The following is a 12,441-nucleotide window of genomic DNA, read 5'->3' as shown; positions in this document are numbered from 1 at the left end:
CAATGAAGACAGAGAGAATAATCCGTGTCCCAGCTGGCCACAGCGGCCGGCCGGAGCCACTCTCTCCACACCTTGCGTCTGAGCCGCTGTGGACCGTGGTCCAGATGCCATCCCCGGGTCAAGCTGCTGCTCCGCCCCGCTGACCAGGCAGCTCACAGCGGCAGTGGCGGCAGTGGCGGCTGCGGCGACGTCGCTCCCCGGTCCGGGACAGAGCGATCCACTGTAGGAAGAGGCCGCTGCGAGCTGCCTGCTCCGCAGGGCGGATCAGCAGCGTGACCCGGGGAACTCTGGTGCAGGGATGGCATATGGACCACGGAGCTCCGGCCGGGGGGTGGGGGGAGCGGGAGCGGACGCAAGCGGGGGATGTGGAGAGAGTTGCTCCGGGACCTGGCCGCTGTGGAGCGAAGTTTCCAAATATCATAATAACAAAACAATAGAAAAGTCAAAGACTTAATTTTCCACGTTATTCTGTTTTTGTTTTAAAACAGAATAACAGAAAAACAAAGTTGTTTTTTGTTTGTTTTTTTGGTTTTGAAACAGAAAAACGAGGAAACCAAAATCAAATTACGGTCAAATTTTGATTGTCTTTTTGTTTTTGATCTTAAACAACACATTAACGCCGATGACAGACCGGAAATGTCTGAACTCCAAATAAAAGCCCCGTGACTCGTGTTATAGCCACAGACTGTAGATGAATGGCCTATAAAATCTTTTTTTTCTTTGTAACTGTTGTGTTTTGAGCACATGGATACATTTTCACAGCTGTGTTTATTTTTTCACACAAGCTGATCGTTAACTCATCTGGGGAGCATACGTCAGTCCGACTGCCCACAAGTCCGACGGCTCATTTCTCCGACTACCCATTCTACAGTGTTGAGGTTAGGTTTAGGGTAAGGTTAAGGGTTAGGGCTACTTAAGTCGGAGAAGTGGGAGGTCGGACTGATGGACGCAAAAATAAAGAAATGTATGGTCGGAGTCGGAGAAATGGGTGGTCGGAGAAATGGGTAGTCGGACAGACGTCATGCGCCCAACTCATCTTCCTCATGTACTGTTCTCCTCGCTGCGCTGGGTCTCTGTCTCCGCTGCGCTGTAGCGCTTTGCTTTGCTTCCATTCAGTCAGATCATTTTCACAGCGGACTTCTTTGCAGCCTGATCCACCTGTTTGTGTACCTCTGTATAGGCTCCACCGTGCCATGAGACAAACATGCAAGAAGTAGCGCAGTTTATTGTGTTTCACCGGCGAGGAGCTGTCATTACGCGCGACCATTACGCACGGCAATTCCCCTCATCTAAGCTGCCAATTAGAGTGCCCTGTGCCGGGAAGGGAGCCTGATGAAATCCCGGACTATAGCCGAGGTCTGGGACTGGATCTCATGCGACTGAAAAGAGTAGAAAAGAACCATAAAGGGGCCGCTGCCACCTGCCAAATATGCCCGGGGTTGGAGACCTCAGGGTCGGGTTGAGTCTCTGAGAAGAGCTGGTCTATCACCCAGCCCCATGCAGCATTATTCCACAAGGTGGCGAACGTTACTGCAGCAGATCGTAATATAGCTATATTCCTCAAATAACAAAACAATCAGTCAGTATTCAATTAATAGCCTGGTCTCATATAATGGCGTTCAAGCCATATATATATATATATATATAAATTAAATTAAAAACTATCTGCAGCCGCCTGGGACAAACTGAGGAGGAAATGTTCAGAAGCTCTTTGTGGACTGTCTGTGAAGACTGACTGGAGTGAAGCTGACCTCATCACGCTGTGAAAATGCTCTGATTGACCTGGGAGCGAAGCGCTGCAGCGTGCGCAACGGACAGACCGAGGCACGTGAGGAAGATGAACTAATGATCTTGGCCGCTAATGTGTAAAAATAAACACAGTTGTGAAAATGTATCCGTATGCTCAAAACACAACATTTACAAAGAAAAAAAGATTTCATAGGCTATATATATAGGCTACAGTACAGTGGCTATACCTCAATTCACTGGGCTTTTATTTTGAAGTTCAGACACTTCCAGCCTGAAACGTACACGGACCCAGCTGGAGATGTGCGTTAGGTTTGTGCACCTGAATAGCTGCACAGAGGCTGCAACACTGTCCCGTCCGAGTTTTTTTTTTTTTTTTTTACACTTTATTAATAATTATATAGATACTGTAACAAAACTGTCGAGCCATCAGGAAGGTTGAAATTGAAATATCAATGCAGAATCAGTGTCAACCATGGAGCATAAAAAGACAAAATGACATCACTGAGCCTCCTCCTGTCTATAATATAATTATCTCATGGGTCTTTTCCTTTCTCCTTTTCCTTCTCCTTTTTCTCCTCCTTCTGCTTCTTCTTCTCCTTCTTCATTTCATCCGGCAGGCAAAGTCTGGCTCACTGCTGCCTCCCCTGGTTGACTAAAATTAAAAGGCCAACTACATTACACGTTCATGTTACGCGAGTGGTGCGCACGGTGCAGATCAACTTCCTGCTGCGCAGCAACAACATCTGCAACCGCACGTACGTGTGAACGCGTAACATAATTTGTCAAACAGTGACTGACAGACGTGCACACGCTGCTTCATACGTACGCAGCTTTTGTCACGCGTGAAATACAACCTGCGCGTAACAACGCACGCATGCGTAGTAACCATGCGTGCACACACACGTCGCTGTGCGTCTTTCCGGTTGTTTTGGCTTTGATTTCACCTCATACACACACACACACACACACACAGTCATATTCACAAAAGCACACACAGACACAAAGCTATGCTGAAAGACATGCATTTGGCAGGTATGAGAAGTAGGGGTGCGGGGGAGGGGGGAGGTACTTGGAGAGATAAATAAAAGTCAGATACATTCACATGAATAGATTTTTAAGGTTATCAGGTTGCATGGTAACTCATCTGCAAAAAAAAGAAAAGAAAAAAGGAAGCCCTTGAATTCTAATGCCCATCACTTTATCACAGAAATCCGGCGTTTAATCCCAGATCGGCTAAGTCCAGTCGACTGGAACAAATAGCATGGGAAGGCTGACAAGAAGACGGGGAAAATGTCAGGAAATCCATAGGAATTCCACATGCTTGGAGTAAGCCTTGATGGGAACTACACACGTAAAATACAGCAGATGTCGTGACAGCATGAGTGGCACTTGGATTAGAGAAAAGTAAATAGTGTGAGGAGTTATTCTTATTCTTAGTCGCCCAACTTAGAGTAAAAAGATGGAGGGTATTGAGAGTTGGTGAGGTCCCAAATGCATAATTTGCCTCCTTGAGCCTCACCTGTTCTCCGAGGCTGAAATTTATCTAGCAGCTACTGCAGGGGGGACGGGGGATAATATTAGGAATGCTTGAGCTGAGGATTTTATCTTAAGGTCAGGTTTTACATATCATATCCACACATACAAGAATTATGCAAACACAGTGGTTCAGAAGTTGTTCCGAGTTAAACACATAATTACTGTATGTGTAAAAGTTGGGTGGATTTCTGTAGTCTCATTCAGGTGCGCACATACACACATAAACACGTGGACATGGATGCAGTCCCGGACACACACACACACACACACCCCGCTAGTGACAGCACCTATCTGCCACCCACAGTAAGTGACCTGGGTTAAATATGCAATGACTGCTTGTCCCACACTCAGGATTAATGGGCTGTGGAGAGAGGAGATAAAGGCACATCATTACCACACACAAATACACACACTCACACACATAATAAGATAAGAAACATCATTAGTAGTGGTGGAATCTTGTGTAGTATGAATGTGCTTTGCTAAAAAAGGACCATTAGGATATTTTACATTTCTAAGAAGATATTTTGTTTTTTGGCAGATTATCATATTGCGCTTCTGGTGCTTTGACAACAATGTAAACAATGCTTAAAAGATGGGAATATACAAAAAAATTTGTATCCAAGAATATTAAATGATCCAAGAATAATTAGAGAAAAATAAAAAGGAAGGTAATTTCCACTGGTTCCCGAGGGGCTGAGATGGTGGTATTACGATCAATTAATTTGTATCAGTGTTACAGAAGACGGGAAATATTTTCAACCCCATGTCAGTCCAGTGAATAATTTAAGATTTACCTGGATTAATTCAATGACACTGACTTTTGGTATTTACTCTCACCATTAAATATTCTACCACTGTGAATTGCTCCTGACATCCTTCAGGTCCTATATGGAATGAAATAGAAACCACCCCCTCCATCTAGCTGCTTTTCCATCCAGGTCAACACGTTCTTCCCTCCTCTGGCCTAACCCCATTCTTCAAACGCTTTATACCTCCACCCTCTCCTCCAAATCACATATTCACAATGTCTGCCTTTGATGGCAAGAAACTGACAAGGCAGTCTAACTGTGTAACCTTTAAAACAAAAGGTTTTTCTCTGGGAGGTGAAAATTGAAACCTGCTGCCAGCACCGCGGGTTACAGTATTAGCTTTTGGAGGAATATGCATTAAATCACACATCACTGATTACATGTTTAATTAAGTTAATCAAGGTCATCATTAAATTAAATTGTCAACTTCTGGAAAAGAAAGTACACTAAGATAAATGGCGACCCAACAACCTGTCATACAGTCAGCCGCAGAGAGTGTTAATGTTAATGTGTGTGGTTCACTTTACTTTAAATTCAGTCTAACATGGTCTCATCGCACCACAAAGAGCAAAGGAAAATGTCAAACATGTTTGTTTAGGAAAATCCATTATATGATGTGAATAACTCAATACAATCGGCCTGTTTAGCATGTAACAGACACACAGTTTTCATCAAAGATATGCATCTTGTCCCATATGATAACAGCAGAAAGCCTTTATTGTTGTACTCCTGCCTCTCATCAAATGTTCTAAAATGTTTTTTTGTTCTTTTGTATTGAAGTTCCATGTTTCATATCCCAATGAAACATGTCCAGTCAATTCCAACTCCTCCTCTTATCTGAGAGCTTTGATCTGCAACCCACAGTCCACACATCCTGCATAATGCATGAAGATGATTCAGATGTCCCACACACACACACAAACATACACATGCTCACTTGCCACACGTACACACAGCACGCACACACACACACATCAAGGTACCTGTTCTTACGCTAGTGCGCGCCACCGATAGACACATGCAGTCTGCACGTTACACACAAACACACACATTTTTCTCTGTGCTTATTCATTTGTCTCAGTAGATGTGGTGTGTGCATAATCTCTTTTAATAATACATAACAGAAATAAAGCTACTTATTCCATTATTAACACTTTGGTGCTAGGGGACAGCCATGGTTTATTCTACATCATAAGCTGATATGCTGCATGGTCTCTCTCTCTATTGCTCTCTCTCTCTCTCTCTCTCTCTCTCTCTCTCACACACACACACACACACACACACACATAACACCCTCTCTTACAAGAAATGCATGCACAGGTATTGTTGCATATTGATAAAGGCATATATATTCACAAGCACTGATATGATTGGTGATATGCACAAAGAGAATGGACGTGACTGAGGATGACTGGAAGGTATTTGATTGCAGCTGAGCAGCTGTAAATCATTCAGGAGATGATGGTGATGGTTGTCTCCTTGTACAACACCTTCTGATCATAAAGAGCATCAGAGGGAACAGGTGGAGGTGATTGTCTGGTTGGTAAATGGGAAGAGATGGCTGCGGCACTGAGACTCTTCAAAGGAGGACTTGGGGATGAAGCCTCACTGGCAAATCCAGTGGTTATATATATGGTTTTTTGTTTGAACCTACTGTATTAATGGCAAAATACTCATTTGACGATGATAAATCAATGATCAATTATGAAACAGTCGATCACTAAACGCTGTCAATAGTGAGAGGCACTCCTAACAGAATTAATGTTCTCTTGTCTTTCATGCCACACGATATAACAGTCTCGTAGCTGAGATCAAAAACTATTGCTCTTTAGGGCCTGTATGGTGAAAAAAGTGCTACACTGAGGCAGAAAGTGAAAGTAAAAATGAGCAGCAAACTTTTAAGTGGCTCAGACTTTCATCACCGCAAACACATTCGTAGTTTCAGTTCATTTAAATGAAGTCTGAATGTAATAAAGCTTTTGATCTCAGCCACGCGAGTGTTTTCTGGGGGGTTTTAGCCCACTCTGTTTTGTGCACTGAAATGCTGCTTTAAAAGACTAAAGCACACATTGTTTATGGCATGTCCAAGAAAATGTGTAAACAATGCGCCTATGATTACAGAGAGTTGCAGCTGTTGGCTCCAGTTTCAGCACCACGGAGAGCTCCATACCCAGCAAAACATTCTGGGACATGAGGGAAATTGTCAGTAGATTCTTTGCACATATTGAATATATTGATAATCTATTAGCTCTCTGTGCCTGTGGCCAAAGGAGAGAGTAATCTATAAGCCACTGGTTTCGTGGTGGGCCTGTCTGTACCACCTGAGTAGATTTTTCTGAGAAAAACTAAATTAAAAGCTGCAGAACAGTCTTTCCTCTTTCCTTTGCTTTGACATTATAAATTCCTTTTTGTGATACAAAGAAGCGATACATGGAAAAATCTAACTCTGAGCAGAGGTCTGAGCCATGAGGGATTCAAACTTTTGTTTTTTACCCAGAGGGACAGTAAACAGGGATGTGCACGACCTGCAACAGTTATCAAGGCTCATGGGAAATCTCCATGGTAACACTGACAATGTAAATCCTCTTTTTTTTCCCCACCATTTGTGTGTGAGTGAGTGTGTGTGTGTTTGTAACATGCAACCTATCTGCTGGTGTTTATCACAGCTCATTACCCGACAACGAAAAAGTGAAATCCTCTTATGCCAATGAGCTGCATTTAGATTTACCCAAGTGCTCTTGGGAGAGGAACCACATTCACGAGCGCAAACACACACAAAATACACATGCTGATAGGTTACACTGAGTGTTTAGATTTATCCCAATACTCCAGGGAGATCCAGACTCATTATGCTGTGGATATGTTGGCTGGTGAGATGCTTAAGCTGAGGCCAGTGCTGTGAGGCCACCAGAGAATTTAGTCTTGGCTCCTTCATCGGCTCTTATTTACCCAACTCAGGCAGGGAATGACTACATCTGATAGCAGTCTGGCCACCTAGTCATTTTGGAGCCACAAAATCAGACACATCAACATATTTTATGCATAAACACATAAACAGAGTCACGCAGGCAGACCGAAATACACACACACACACCTGCCCACACACACATTCACACACACGCTGAGTCATTTCAGTGATGAAAATGCAGACTCAGGAGAGTAGAACTGGAGCAGATGAGATGAGGTGGCACCGTCATTGCCTATGGGTCTTATGTCTTATGGCTGGACACACGCACACGCACACACTTGTACACACTGTTCTGGCTCGGATAAGCAACTAGATGGCACCTCTCGCTGAATTGATATCAATATTTGGCCAGAGAGATATTTACACTCCCCTTTAATCAGGGGGAACAGATGGCCCCAAGGTCTGTGAACTGTGTCCATCCCTTTAACCAGGCACCAACTCCTGGCACTTTTTTTTTTACACTCGGTGAAAGAAGAGAAGGCAGTAGATAGGGTAAGGAAAGATGAGCAAAAAAGGAAAGGAAATGAAAAAGGATACTGGTTCCCCATTGTTTCAAGACAGACATGCTGATAGTCCTAACAAGCTAATTAAGGGAAGCAAATGCAGATTTCTTTTCTTTTTTTTATCTTGCAAAATAACAAGTAAACTCATTAAAGTTCATCATATCCCAATTTGCAAGTGACATTTTTACATAAGAGAAAACTACTTTTTTTTCTGAAAGTGTTAAAATAATAGTAGTGGCAGTAAAAATAGTGGCAAAGTCCCAGTTGTAGTTTTATTTAGTTGAATCTTTTTGGTTATCGTCACACTCTGCCCACCACAACAGCTCCACGGACAGGGTAGGTTTTTTTGTTTTTGTTTTTAAAAATCAACATACTGCAGTTTCACATAGTGTAGAAATGTGTTAAAAGATTTGCAAATTTGTTGTTACACCACCACTCAAGTTTCATCACAGGCAAAAGGCTTTGCTGTGTGTACAATCATCCACATCCTTTTCTTGGTTCTTTGATCTTCTCTCTTTCTCCGTTCGCTCTTTGGTGTTCTCTTTGTATCATTACGTTGCTGTGTGATGTTGTCCCCTCACAGTATGTCATGCCCTTTATGTCATGTCATTCTCATTTTTGTCTTGTGCACCAGAGAAAATACATGAAGGTAAAATTGTGTTCACACATTCAGGTTTTAATCTTTGGATGCCATAACACACTTTCTGTCTCTCGACGCGTACAGTATGTGCGCATATGTGTGTGTGTTTGTGTATACATGAGAGTGTGTATGTGTACCATCTGCCCTAAGGAGTTATACATAAAGACAGATTTTCATGTTTCCATCCTTTTCTAAAGCACCCTCTTACACTTTGGGTTGACAGTTGCTTTGAGGTATTTGCCGCTTTACTCACACTCACAAACCAGACCAGACTGATTTCCAGACCTCACACACATGAACACACAAACATGCGCGCGCACGCACACACACACACACACACACACACACACACACACACAGTCACAAATAGATACCAACACACACTAATCCTGGCCCGGGTGTTGAAATTGCAGTGATACATTTCTATAGAATTGCACTAGACGGCAAAATTGCATAAATGCAACTTGGGAGAAAACCTTTTCACCGTTCCGGGGATTAAATCTTCCTTCTAAGCTAAGATCAAATATCTGATTGTTCAGCCTGCTGCTGCTCCAAGGTGGAGCAAATACACACACATGCAAACACATTTTGATGATATAGATTAATCCATTTCATTTTTTCACCTAGTATCCCATATTCTCAACTTTCATTGCAATATATATTTCAAAATCCTCTCATCATTTCCCTCACTGCTTCAAGAAAGCTATAATTGCACCATCTTCAATTAAACAAAAGCCAATATTTCTTAACAAAATCCTCTTAAGTTGTTAAATACAGGTAATGTAATGCCTGTACAGAGGAGGAACTGGAGAAGATGGGGATTTTAAAACGCAGAGAAGATCAGAGTTAGTTCTCATGAAAAAACCTATGTGTAGCTTGTGTGTTTAATGACTGTCACTTGATTTCTGTCACATAGATATTTGATTTTACACCTTTTTTTGTCTTGTCTTTATGTTTGTCTCTGGCTTTTCTTGTTATCTGTGCTCATTGTATTGTCTTTAACTTGCTTACACAATTTTTCTGTTCCAGAGACACTCCACATCTTATATGTATAGCAGATTTTGTATAAATACTGTATCATGTCAAAGAACATGTAGTTATTCAGTTCATTGAAACTATAATTATTGTCATGAGGAGGACAGAGGAGGAAATGTAGGCTTAGGGTTAGAGTTCCTTTTCTATATTTGATTTCCTCATTAAAAGTTAATGCACAACTTAACTTAATGTGCACTATACAGTCATGTTCAGTGCATCTCTGAGACTCAGAAGAGCAGAATTTAAGGTTGAGAAGGCCAGAAATCACTGCAGTCCGCACAGTGTAGGAAGCCTGATCCTGTAATCCTAATAGAAATGTCTACTATTTCATACCAGCTGTGAGCAAAACTGCACGCCAGAATTAAACCCAGATCAGAGCAGGGTCACGAGGCCTGGTCAGCTCAGTGCACCCTCTTAAATCAACAGTAAATTGCATCATTGTTTGACTTCTGAGTTGATGATTAAATTTGTGATACAGTAATTAGCCCCTGTTCTCAAAGAATCACTCTAATCCATAAAGATGGCAACAGCTACCATTTCCACGGATGTCCTATATGTTTTTCTGAAGGGTGCACTTTATGAATCTACTTCAAATTATAATTTCTACAGAGAAGCAACAGTGTCTATGTTAGTTTTCATGTCTGAAAGATGGATTTAGGGTTGTTAATAAAGGTCTACGACGTGCTTCCACTTTACCACCACTGTCCCTGCATCTCTGTTTGCAAAGGTGCAGTGAGGACATGGTGGTTGACCTACTGATTTGCTCCATTGCTTCCACTCGTTTTCCCTCTACTGTACTCTATCTCTGCTACCCTGCCACTTCATTATGTGTGAACCTTGGTGGATGCATTGGTTAGTGCACACCATATTTTATGGAGCATTTATTGGCAGGGATCATCTTTGGGTGGTAAGCTGGATGCATGCTATGTCTATTTTTCTATTTTCTATTTCTGGTTGGACAAAGGTGAAAGGTAAACCTCTTAGCCTTCAGCACTCTCCTTTTTACATTTAGCTACAGCTCATTGTTGTAGGGAAATATACATCAGCAGTGTTAACAATTTGTGCCCATGTAATTCTACATGATGAACACATTTGTCAAATAGATTAACCTTTAACAAAATACAAAATGTTTCATGTTTTGACTAATGAAGTCTGCACAGTACAAGGGAGAGTGTCCAGTAAAAAATGACCTATACTGTAAGTTGTCTGTGCAGCCACCGCATTTTATTCTTAGGCCACTGGGACTGCTTTTACAAGTTGTATTACTGTTACCATGACAACAAAGGTATGATGTACTGTACCTTCTGCTGGTGTTTGCGCTCCTATGGGAAAAATGTCATTGAGTATGGTTGTTTAGGTTGGAGTATTTGTTGGTTATAGCATGTACAACAGAAACCATGTGTCACTGCAGAGTAAATATGGCATACACACTGGCATATAGACACACACACGCACACACACACAACTAAACACCCATGATGCACAGTATGTAAGTGGGTGTAACAAGATAGCGAGTGGCAGGGAACTAAGTTCCCTACTGAGAAAAATAATGAACAGGTGTCCAAAGCACAAGCCTCAATTAGAGTGAGTGAGTGTGAGTGTATGTGTGTGTGTGTGTGTGTGTGTGTGTGTGTGTGTGTGTGTGTGTGTATATATGTGTGTGTGTGGTGGGTGTGCGTGTGTGTGCATTTGTTTGTGTGTGTGTGTGTGTGTGTGTGTACGCTCATGCTTAGATCTGTCTGTTCTTTTTTTTTTTTAACCTGTCTTTGCAGTGCAGGCCTGTCGTATTGTTGCAGACAATGACAAGAAGTGACCTAAAATTCCCATTCATATTCTAAACATTTTCAGTATGCAGCCAAAACAAAGGCAAAGAGACTATAAAGGCTGTCAGAGTCCAAATTAACAACCAGCATGACAGAGCAGTCACTTAGTGGAGGGAAGATTGACAGCATTTGATTGCATTATTATGCATCAATCACACACTCATCTCCATAGTGTCATGGGCAGAAAGCATAAGGGCGCAGTTCCTCAAAAGCATAGAAAAATACAAAAACTATACAGTACAGTCCAAATAACACATATAACTTATAACAGAGTCTGAGTCACTTTCACACCTCTGTGTTTCTGCCTCCTCCACCTCTCATCACTACCGCTACTCTGTCGATCAGCTAAGTCCTGATGGCAATGTACCAGGAGTGAATTGGCAAAGTCCCCCAGTGCAGCGGGCTAAAATCTAACCGGCAACTGACACTTGACAAATTGTTGTTGGCACCGATACCCAGAGACTAAAAGAGAACAAGCAGGATGTGTATAAGCTTGTTTTTTTCCTGTTGGTTTATTTGCTTGAGCACATAGGCTCAATGAAATCTTTGCTAATATGTGCAGCCTGCCTGGATATGCACAAGTGAAGTGTGTGGCGTATTTATCATTGGCTCAGTCTGTGTCTCTATCATAATGAAATTTTAAGGTATATCTGGCTCCACACCACAGACAAGATCTGTCAGCAGGGGAAAGGGACTTAGGTGTCTGGCTGTAAATTATAAATCAGGAATGTCTGAGGACATAGGTGCAGGTTTGTGAGTCACCACTTTACATTTTGTAATTTCCTCTTTAATTATTCATATCACCTGCAATCTTAGATGGTGCACACACAGAGATGGAGGCTGTTTTGAGGTAGGCTACTTAGTGCAAGGACAGAATTGGGGTGACGGTCATTTTTCAAAACTGGCCACACTTTAAAAACCACACTCGCACATCCACATGCTGAGGCTCCCCTGGTCTTCAAAGATGGATGTTGAACTAACTTGACAGTGAAAGTAAATTGAAGCCGACTCAAAAATGATTTTGGAAAAAGTTTGTCCCAGGTCTTCATTTAATTACTTTCCTTTTCGATAGTCTTGATAACCCATAACAAAAATTAAATTACTTTTTACACTTGACATTGCCATTTTGGATCTGGGGACTGGGGTCCAGTAGTGAAAAAATGCATGTTAGAGTATATTCAGCGCCAACTTAAGTAACCTCCTAGGTCCCACTAAACTTCTGTGATTTGCAGGTCTTGTTCCATTAGAGGCAAGTTAATTTATGTCTACCCAGGACTCTGCAACTGTGTAAATGTCTGTTGGGAGAGATTACCCTTTTGCCTATGTGAAAAGTTGAGAAAGGCTTCTCTGAATATATATATTCCAATAAGAAGGC

Source organism: Trachurus japonicus, chromosome 13 (assembly GCF_045865225.1).
Source record: "Trachurus japonicus isolate A0001 chromosome 13, Traja_1.0".
NCBI classification, from domain to species: Eukaryota; Metazoa; Chordata; class Actinopteri; order Carangiformes; family Carangidae; genus Trachurus; species Trachurus japonicus.
Note: the sequence above shows the minus strand (reverse complement) of the source record.